At 45.0% G+C, this 10,883-nt stretch overlaps 1 pseudogene; it reads right to left on the bottom strand.

Moving 5' to 3' along the window:
- Positions 1 to 7,128: 7,128 nt before the first annotated feature.
- Positions 7,129 to 8,285, bottom strand: LOC118581747 (annotated as a pseudogene).
- Between the last annotated feature and the right edge of the window lie 2,598 nt (positions 8,286 to 10,883).

The following is a 10,883-nucleotide window of genomic DNA, read 5'->3' as shown; positions in this document are numbered from 1 at the left end:
TTGTTCCTGTCCACCTGAAGGAAATGAGGGCACCAACAAGGAGCCAGAAGAGGAAGACAGAGCTGAAGGGTCCAAGTAAGTTCTGCAGTTAGCTCCATTCTTGCCTTCACCATGACTCCCAGCTGAACTGATAGAATCTGTCCTTTGCTGGGCTCACTGAACTGGGTTTGGGAGTCTGTAGAACATAGACCATCCTCACTAATGAAAATATGACTTGTGCCAGGCATGGGGGTGGGCTTGAGGGACGTGGAGAGTACGTGAAAAGAGTTGGATGACTGTGTTGTCACAATGAGTACCTTGGACTCACTTCTCTGATTCCTGAAGATTTTAAACCAGTATTTGGTCATGAAGAGTTTTGAGAAGATTCTCTGAGCTGGAATTGCAGTGTACCTCCTATTGCTTTAGTGAACATGCCTCTGTGTGAGTTTTATGAATTTGATTATTCAGTCAGAGTTCCCTAGGAAGAAGGCTGCTTCTCAAGGTGCCTGGTGTGGCTGCAGTATCTAACAGGAAGAGGTTTCTCTCAGAACCATTGCAAACCATTCTCAGGGACAGAGCCCACCATCCTGGTCTCCAGATCTCATCAGCTGAAGGATCTCTTTAGCTCACTCAGCTTAGATCTTCTTGCCTTTCCCTCCTGTATGTTTATTCAGTATTTCCCTAGATCGTAGGCCCTGTGGATAGAAACAGCTCCTTTACTGAGATTGGGGAGGAAGGCATGGTTGTGACATCATGCCCTGTCAAGTATCCTTTAGCTGGAGGAGGGAGATGGGAGGGAGATGGTTTGATTTTTCTCACTCAGGCTTCCTGGCCTAGGGTCCTGTGGTCACTGCTTACAGGACAGGACAAACAGTGTAGGAAGGTGGAGGACCATGTGCCATGTCTGTATTATTTATTTCTATCTCGTCTCACTCTTACTGCATGTGTCAACTACTAACTACAGCTATTTCTGCATACCTACTATGTGCCTTTATATATGCATGTATGCATGATGACTCCTCACTGTAGCCTTGAAGGTCACGTGTTTTATTCCCATGTTGCAGCTGGAGAAACGAAAGACCTAAATACCTAATGTGCACTCTTACTTCTCAAGGTGCCTGATGGGAGGTAGTAGGTTGGGGCTTGGCACTTGGCTAGGCTCATGCCTTGCCAATGCTCTGTGAGTTCTTAGGGTAGATCTTTTCCCCTCTGGGGAAAGCTTATGAACATCATCAGTGTCAAGGCTTTAAAAAGCTGAGCTGTCAAGAACTTGATTGGCAACTGATGGGCTGCTGAGAGGTGATTGGATCATGAGGGCTCTAACTTAATGGATTGATCCATTGATGAATTCATAGGTGACTGGGCAATTAGGAGGTGGGATTGTGGCAGGAAGTAGGTCACTGGGGGCATCTTTAAAGGGTAAATTTTGTCCCTAGACTCTCCCACATCTGTGTTCCCCAGTCCTCTCCCACCCTCCCCTTCTATTCTCGGTAGCTCTCCTTGTTCCTCTGTCCTATCTCTTTGGTCTCATTCTCTCTCTTCTCCTCCTCACCTCTCCTCTCTTTGTCTTTGGTCTCTTTCTCATTTCTAGAGATTGAGAACAGGGCCAAGCCCAGTAATCAAGTGTTTTACCATGGACATAGTCCTTGTGTGAGTTTTTCTTTTTCTTTTTTGTTTAAGATTTTATTTTTCATTATGTGTCTATTTGTGCATCTGTGTGAGGGTATGTGCACATGTATGTAGGTGCCCAAAGAGGCCAGAATTGGATACTGGATACTCCAGAGCTGTAGTTACAGGAAATTGTTAGCTGCTTGACATTAACATTGGGAACCAGACTTGAGTCCATTGTAAGGGCAGTAAGTTCTTTAACAAATGAGCCTGCTCTCCATCTCCCTTTTTATACATTTATTTAGGCATAACTTAACAATATAGCCTAGGCTTGCCTCAGATGCCATCCTTCTGTCTCAGTCCCTGGTGCTAGGGTGACAGATGTGTATCACCACACATGGCCAGTGTAACTTGTTTCTAATGAAAAATAACAACAACAACAACAACAACAACAACAATATCCAAACAAACCAGAATAATAATGAAAGAAAATTAAGCTAAGAGTGACATGTGTGCTGGGCAGGGCTGACACCTGGACTCTTCCATTGTCTGCTCTACCTGTGGGATTGAATGGGAATTTGCCTTTTGGCTTTTAGCCATCAGCATGAAATGGAAAACATTACTTGTAGAATTTGATGTGTAGAACAGAAGCTTATTTCTGCCACACAAGTGAAACATGGGTATCCCTAATACAGAGATAGCTGCTTCCAAAGTCAGTTTGGTTGTGTGGGCAGACACACAAGTCAGGGCTGTAGTATAGAGAATAAACCCCACAGAGGGCTTTGTTTTCAGAGACTGAGAAGTCAGGAAAGTGTCATGGGAAATGCTGTATCTGCTTTGGACAATATTTAAATACTGAAGCTAATTCTTTAGCTGCCAGATAAATAACACTAAATTTGCAAAATTCCCCTAAAATCTGGGCCTTTGTCCAGTTAATCCATAGAGGATGCTCTATATTCCTGCCAAAGGGTTTTGTGTGCTCCCCAGGGTCACCGCTGTCCTGGTTTTCCTGGGACAGTGGGTTTTTGTGAATATGGGACTTTGCTGTGCTCAAACCCGAAGAACCAGGCAAAGTGGGATGTGTTGGTCATCTCACCTGTTTGTCCCTGGCTTCTCTTTGCTCATAGTGCCAAAAAGTGAAGTGCTCTTGACCTCTGTACCAGTGTACACAGCAGCAGATATGGTAAACTCACACTTTTATGCTTCAAATATTCATCGAACAAAATTCAAACCATGGACTATCATTCCAGGGTCAGGGATCAAGCCTTTGAGATGTAAATGGTCAACAGAAGGCATGCAGGGAATTGGGAAGTATAGAAGCTTCCAGTGTAGCTGAAGGTTAGGGAGACCTGTGTTTACCAGGCCGGTGAGTGAAGGGTGCCCCTGTGCTATCACTGGTGGACTGCTGAAAGACCTCAGAGGGTGGGAGCCTTCTTCAGAGAGCTGAACTGCTGTGAATTGTAGGCTGAAGTTACTGTGCCTCAAGCCGCTCCCAAGTAACCACACAGAGGCTTAATATTAATTACAAATGCTCCGCCAATAGCCCAGGTTTGTTACTAGCTGACTCTTACATTTTATATTAACCCATATTTCTTACCTATGTTTTGGCATGTAGCTGGGTACCTTATCTCAGTATGGCATGCTTATCTCTGCACCTGCTGGCGACTCTCCTGACTCTCATTCTCAGTTTTGCTCTCCCGCCTAACTTTGTCCTGCTCAGGTATTGGTCAGTTAGCTTCTTTATTAAACCAATCACAACAACTTATTTTCACACGGTGTAAAGGGATATTCCACAGTGGATCTGGACTTCCTTCTGGGGTGACAGCACACATCACAGCAGGTCCCTGCCCTAGGCTTTTGTAGATCAGTAAGTGGCTTTAGCTGCCACACAAGGCCTTTGACGAGTGTGCACTTAGGTTGAATCGGCCTACTCAGACTGACAGGCTGTTCTGTCATTTTCAGCCTCAGTTTCCTTCTGTGACTCACAGTGAAGCCTCAGGTTCAGGAAATCCTTCAAGTTGTGTTCCTTGCTCCCTGATGCAGGCACGCTCCTTCAAGTATAAAGGCCAGATAAGGAGAACAAGAAGGCCTTTCCCTGCCCGGCTCTTATTAGACTTTTAAAGATGAGTTTTTAGCATATAAAAGAATGGATTTCATTATGACATTTTTATCTATATTTTTGTACTTTACTCATGGTGCCTCCTCCCTCCCCAATGTGAGGGTTGAAGTTATGCTTTAAGCTTGAATTACTGTGTTTAAGAGACATATAAAACAAAAATACTTATAATTTGTAAGCCCCGCTTGCCCAAGGACAGTTAATTTCCTGGAATGCTGGTGGCTATTGTTCATGTAAGATAACAAGACAAGTGTTTTTTACTTCCGTAGACAAGGTTGGTTGCCCCAAATGCACAGGATGTGCTTGATCACACACAGGCAGGAAGTACATTCGGCTGTGTGCTTGTCCCTGACTGGACAAAGGCGGGATGTGCCTATCCTTGTGGGTTTTGTCTTGATAAGCACTGGACTAATGTAATTCATGACCATTCTCTGGGAATCCCAGGTAAGGACCTGGCCAGTATCCATTGCCCTGGTCAGTATTTGATAAAGCTTGCTTCGAATTTGGCTCACAAATTGTGGTAATGGTCTTATCCTTGCCCAGTGGGATTAATACCAGCTCTCTTCCTTTGTTCTCCCTCCCCACCTTTCTGCTCTCAATTCTCCCTGTCTGCTTCCTATTTTGGAAATATGCCTTTCATGGCTCCTGGTATTCCTTCATGTGGACATAAAACAATCCATCCAAACATTCCTCTATGGGGGATTTTAGCTCTTTCTAATCTTTCAAAATAAAATGCAACACTGTGGCATGCATTCTTGAATAAACCTTGACTCACTTCTTTCTTATTTACTTAGTAAACAGAAGTGAATAAAGGAAAGCCCATTCTTCCACACACGTGCTAGGACACACACACACACACACACACACACACACACACACACACACACATTTTTCGAAACAGGATTTACCCATGTATTCCTGCTGGATTTGAACTATACAACTAAAGTGAGCCTCAGACCTATAACCTCAGACTCTCAAATGCAGACATTACAGGGATGTGCTATCATACCTAAATGGAAGATATATTAAGGGCCCATATTATACAATGACTGTAAGAATGGTAAGTGGTGATGGTTATGGGGCTGGTTACTACAAGGAAAGGTCACAAGCCACACCACAACACAACTCAGTATCAGAGCTTTATTAGGAGGAGGGGGAGAGCAGAAGGATCAGGCCTGGAAGAGATGCACATGCAGAGAGCAGAGAGAGAAAGAAAAATAGTGGGCAAAGAGAGAACAGAACAGAGAGAGGAGGTGGGGTCTGTGTTTGGCTCTTTAAGGCTCAGGTGGGCTTACAGCGCTAAGCCGTGCATGCCTATGTAATCACCAGCTCACACTGATGATGTAAGATGCAAGACCCCTTGCCTAGTTCCTGAATTGTGCATATGCAGTTATGCAGCTGAATCCCAACAATGACAAATTATTCTTTAGAAAGATTCAACCAGGTCATACATTTGCTGTTAGTGAGTGATTAACTCTTTTATCTTAACTGATCTTAACCTTACAGTTCTGGTCATTGGTACATACTATTATAGCTTAAGAAAATATTTGTCGGGGTTGGGGATTTAGCTCAGTGGTTGAGCGCTTGCCTAGCAAGTGCAAGCTCCTGGATTTGGTCCTCAGCTCTGAAAATAAATAAATAAATAAATAAATAAATAAATAAATAAGAAAATATTTGCCAATGGGTCAAAAATGATATTTTAATTTGCATTGTTAAAGAGTAGTGGGTGATTTTTTTTAATATATTTTCTGTGTTAGTCAGCTTTCTGTTACTACAGCGAAATACCCAAAGCAGATAATTCATGACCAAAGTGATGTTTTGGGAGGTTCAAAGTTCAGTATCACAATGTTATGAGATTCACGTCCTGTGCAACACTCAAAAGGAAATACTCTGGGGACAAAAGCTACTGTCCCCAGAGACTGTCTTATGGAACAGAGGTTTGTGAAAACGCTTCAGCAGAGAGAAAGTTGTAGAGGGCAATAGGCAGGAAGACATCATAGAATCTCCCTCATCATGGAGTGTGTCTTTTTATGATCCCTCCCACCAGAGCATCACCAATGATCTTGATAGTCTAGGTCTGGTTTCTCCAATTCTTTAGACAAACATCTTTTCCTCACACTGTAGCACAGATCTTAAAAGGTCTTATTAATAAAAACAAACCTGGAGCCAGGTACTGGGGTGAATGCTGGAAGATCAGAGAAGCAGAACAAGCCACAGCCACCTTACCTCGCCAGTTCCTCAGCTGATCCTGTTTCCTTAGACTGGAAGCCTCTGAGTCCTCATCCAAATGGATCTCAGCTGAACTGTGCTGCTCCAAAGCCTAGAAGCTTAACCAGGCAAAAGTTTAACCAGCTCTAGTTCCTGGTCCTCACGCCTTATATACCTTTCTGCTTTCTGCCATCACTTTCTGAGATTAAAGGTGTGAGTCACCATGCCTGGCTGTTTCCAGTATGGCTTTGAACTCAGAGATCTGGATGGATCTCTGCCTCCCAAGTGATAGGATTAAAGGCGTGTGTGCCACCATTTTCTGGTCTCTATGTCTGTCTAGTGGCTGTTCTGTCCTCTCACCCCAGATGAGTTTATTAGGATGCACAATATATAGGGGAACACAATATCACCAATCACAGCTATGTAAAAGCTTATGTTATCTGATACATAAGACAAAGGAATAAGGAGGGCTTGACTTATATTGATATCATCTGAAGGTCACCAGATGTTCCGGGACCTGTAACTCTAAGGATATGCTAATAGGTTTTCTTTAGAATTGAGAATGCTGGGTCAAAGGAGGGGCGGCAAAAAGAAACTCTGCCAAAAACATCTCTCCAAGGAGCAGCCATTGCTGCTGCTACAGGGATGGAATGGGGCCGCGGGTTGTCCTGACCTCAGCTGAAGGACAGCACCTTGTAGTGGGAGCACATGCAGGAAGGAGTAGTCAGATCTTGAACAGCAACAAAGAGAAAGGAGATACCAGGGACAGGCTTTTATCATATATAATAACCTCGTGAGAAACACCAGAGCCCTGCCCAGAGATCCCATGATCAAAGCAAAAGTCTCTTAGGCCTCCCTCCTAGCTTCCCACCCCGCAACAATGCAAATGTGTAGGCCAAACCCATAGCCAGCCTACACTCCCTTTCCTTCTTTATTTCTGCTGTGAATAAGCTTCTATTTTTGCCTATTTTTATAAATATGTTATTGGTTTTTCTTTTTTCTTTTCTTTTTTTTGGGGGGAAAGGGTATGGTGAACTTTACTGATGGTAATCAAGAGGGTAGGGCTCCCTAAGCCCCTCTCATTATTCTGGGGGTCTAGGATGGAAACTGAGGGAGATGCTCAATGTCAGGGGTTGAGTTGGGACAGGGACTGCTTAGCAGCTGAGTGCCTGTCTCTTGATCTCCCATCCTTGCTGAAGTAGTTGGTCTAGGACTTCTTACTCCCTGGAGGTCATGTACGACATGAAGTCCACCACCTTTTTTCTGTAGCTGTATTCATTGTCATACCAGGAAGTGAGCTTTATAAAGTTGTCTTTGATAGCAATGCCAGCCCCAGCATCAAAGACAGAAGAGTGGGTGGACATCTGGACATCGCTATTAAAGTTGCAGGAAACACACTTGGGAGGCAGAAGCAGGAGGATCTCTGTGAGTTTGAGGCCAGCATGGTCTACAGAGCGAGATCCAGGAAAGGCACAAAGCTACACAGAGAAGCCCTGTCTCAAAAAACCAAAAAAAAAAAAAAAAAAAAGTTGCAGGAAACAACCTGGTCCTCAGTGTAGCTCAGGATGCCTTTTGGTGGGCTGTCAGATGCCTGCTTCATCACCTTCTTGGTGTCATTATACTAGGCAGCTTTCTCCAGGTGGCATGTCAGATCTGTGACAGATACATTGAGGGTAGGAACACAGAAAGCCATGCCCGTGAGCTTCCTGTTCAGCTCTGAGATGACCTTTTCCACAGCCTTGGCAGCACCAGTGGATACAGAGATGATGTTCTAGGCAGCCCCATGGCCATCACACCACAGCTGCCCAGAGGGGCCATCCATAGTCTTTTAGGTAGCAGTGATGGCATGGATTGTGGTCATGACCCCTTCCACAATGCCAAAGTTATCATGGATGACCTTGGCAAGAGGGGCTAAGCAGTCAGTGGCAAGGAGCATTGTTGACAATCTTGAGTGAGTTCTCATACTTCTCTTGGTTCACACCCATCACTAACATGGGGGCATCAGCAGAAGAGGCAGAGATGACGACCCTTTTGACTCCACCCTTCAAGTGGGCCCCAGCCTTCTCCATGGTGGTGAAGACACCAGTAGACACACAACATACTTGGCACCAGCATTACCCCATTTGGTATTAGCCGGATCTTGCTCATGAAAGATGGCGATGGCCTTCCCATCGATGGCAAGCTTCCCATTCTCAGCCTTGGCTATGCCACTGGACTTGCTATGGAACGAGTCATACTGGACCATGCAGAACACATAGTTGAGGTCAATGAAGGGGTCATCGATGGCAATAACTTCCACTTTGTCAGATGCAGTGACATCTCTGGTAACCAGGCACTCAATAAGGCCAAATTTGTTTATTCCAACCTTCACCATCGTGTCTCAGGGAGGAGGCTTGGCATGGCATAAGAAGATTTGGCTGTTTTGAACAGGGAGGAGCAGACAGCTTTGTTTTTTTCTTAGTTCTTTATAAATTGTGAGCATCAATTTTAAAATGTTTTCTTTTCTCTTCCTCCCTCTCTTTCTTCCCTCTCTTCCCTTTCCTTTCCTCCCCTTCCCACCCTCTATTGTCATGTAGCCCAGGCTGGCCTCACACTTGTTATGTACTTGAAGATGACTTTGAATTCCAATCTTTATATTGAGCATTTACCGGTATCCAGCCCTTCTTCAGGATAGACACAGGAAGCAGGCAGAGACATAACAAACAATGTGGTGATGGTAGAGATATACTAAGTGAGTCAGACAACGGGCTGGAGAATGACAAAAGAGTAGAGACCTTGGAGGGCTATTAGGAAAAGGTGATAATCTGAGCATAAATCAGAAGGATGTGAAAGACTGGAGAGTAGCGCCTGGGAGAAGAGAGTTCTAGGCAGAGGGCACAGCATATGCAAAGGCCTGGGAGAGAATTTGGAATGTTTAAGGAACATTGGGAAGAATATCATGGCTGGAATGGGGTGATGGGCTGGGTTGTAACAGAAGATGTAATCAGAGAGTGAGCAGGGTGGGATCAGATGGAACCTTGTAAGGACTCCTGCCTTTTGCCTTGTGTTGAGTCTGAGGAGATGAGTGGTATGAGTTGGCTTTAAGAAGGGACCACCCTATCAGCCCTGTGAAGAAGAGAAAGCACCAGGGGAAAGAATGGAAGCAGGGCTTGCAAAAGTCCAAAGAGAGACAAGGAGGAATGGCTTCTGGACAAGGGATGAGGACAGGTCGGGGAGAAGTCCTGAGATGAAGGAAGGGTCTGCAGAGGTCAGCATAAGGCTCAGGATACAGGGAGAAGGGAAACTCAGAGCCCATCATCCATAGAGATGGCCTGGGGCTGCTGAGAAGGATGTGGCTAGCAGGCCCAGATCTGACTGAAGAGCCCACTCTACTTCTGGTTTCTGATGTTCTGATGGCTGCTGACAGGAGGTTCCCAGCTCCTAATAGTTCCTTGGTCATTTCAGTTAGAATTTGGGAGGAAGCAGAACTAATCTAGATCTTAATCTCTGAGGTCAGACACAGGTCAGACATGAGCAAGGTGAATTCAAATATTGATGTTGGAGAAAGAAGACACACAGGACTCTCTCTCTCTCTCTCTCTCTCTCTCTCTCTCTCTCTCTCTCTCTCTCTCTCATCCAAACACACTCAAAAACTCTTAGAGATGGTTCTGTCACCTACCCACCCACCACTGAAGATGGCCACCTTGCTTCCTTTTGCCTGAACTTGTTCTTGGTGTGGGCTACAAACCACATGTGCTCGCTAACTTTGCTGGCCAACCTTCACACCCACCGAGCTCCCCTTTTATGTGAAATGAAAAATTTTCTTTTCCTAAATATAATTTCTCCCTTGAATAAAGCAATCCACTTTTTGGCTGATGACACACTGGACTGTATTTATTGGCAATACTCTCAGCTACTTAAGCACAGAGGAAAGGAATCAGAGCTAGTGGATGAGGCCCAGAGCCAAGGCAGTCCCTGGATTTCCCAGTGCTCTCTGCCTTTCCCACTAATGGTTGGATCTCTTATTCTGGGTAAAGAGAAACAGAACACAGGCTTCCTCTGAGCAAGGGAAACCCTGATCTGATTGGCTCTTGGGAACATCAGCCAGCGTCACATGAAGGTAAGGTGTTCAATTTGACCCCTGTAGAACTGGAAAGACTTGCTTTCTTTTGTTTGGAAAAAACAAACAAAAAAACAAAAAAACAAAAACAAAAGCAAAAAACAACAACAACAACAACAACAACAAAAACCTCACTAGTCACCAGCCTAGGACCAAGAGTCCCATTTCCCCAGACCTCACACTCTTGCAGCTTCTAACCTTGCAGAGACATGAGGCCAAGGCTCGGTTTTCTATGGTTGGTCCCCATTCTGCAGCATGCCAACACTGTTAGGACAGGGTGAGCAGAGAGCATCAAGAGATGGGAGAATTAGTGCATCCATCGTTGGGGGAAGTGACTGAGAGCCTCCTCAGACACATGTGTTTCTTTCTGCATTTGGGAAGACCATCCTGCCTTTAAACCCTCACTATGTTCACTTGAGCTGCACAGACTAGTTACCACCCATTTCTAGGGAAGACGAAGGCAATTTGTATCTGCCTTCTCCTTTGAATAGGACCGTGCGCATCCTAAGAAGGAATGAACACTCGCTGAGGAAATATCTTGGAGAGATGAAGTTGAGAAGGACAAAGCCCTTGGAACACAGGCATGGAGGCAGGGGTGAGGTGGGGGATGGTGGGAGTCGGGAGCAGGCGAAAGGACTGAAGTCCCAATGTCTCAGCAAACACTGGGGGGAAATTGGAGCTTCTTGGAGGGAAGAGATTGAGGCCAGATGTCTGGGAATGCCTGTCAGGTTCTTTGATTTTGTTGACTGTTTTGGGGACACATACAGACATTCAATAAAATGTTGGCTCTGTCTGAGAGGGCCGAGAGACTGAGGGAGGTTGGAATACAAATGTACACGCTGAGCTCAGAGGAGTCAAACACTGCCTAACTTT

This window comes from Onychomys torridus, chromosome 1, assembly GCF_903995425.1.
Source record: "Onychomys torridus chromosome 1, mOncTor1.1, whole genome shotgun sequence".
In the NCBI taxonomy this organism is placed as follows: domain Eukaryota; kingdom Metazoa; phylum Chordata; class Mammalia; order Rodentia; family Cricetidae; genus Onychomys; species Onychomys torridus.
Note: the sequence above shows the minus strand (reverse complement) of the source record. Positions and strands in the feature narration are given on the sequence as shown.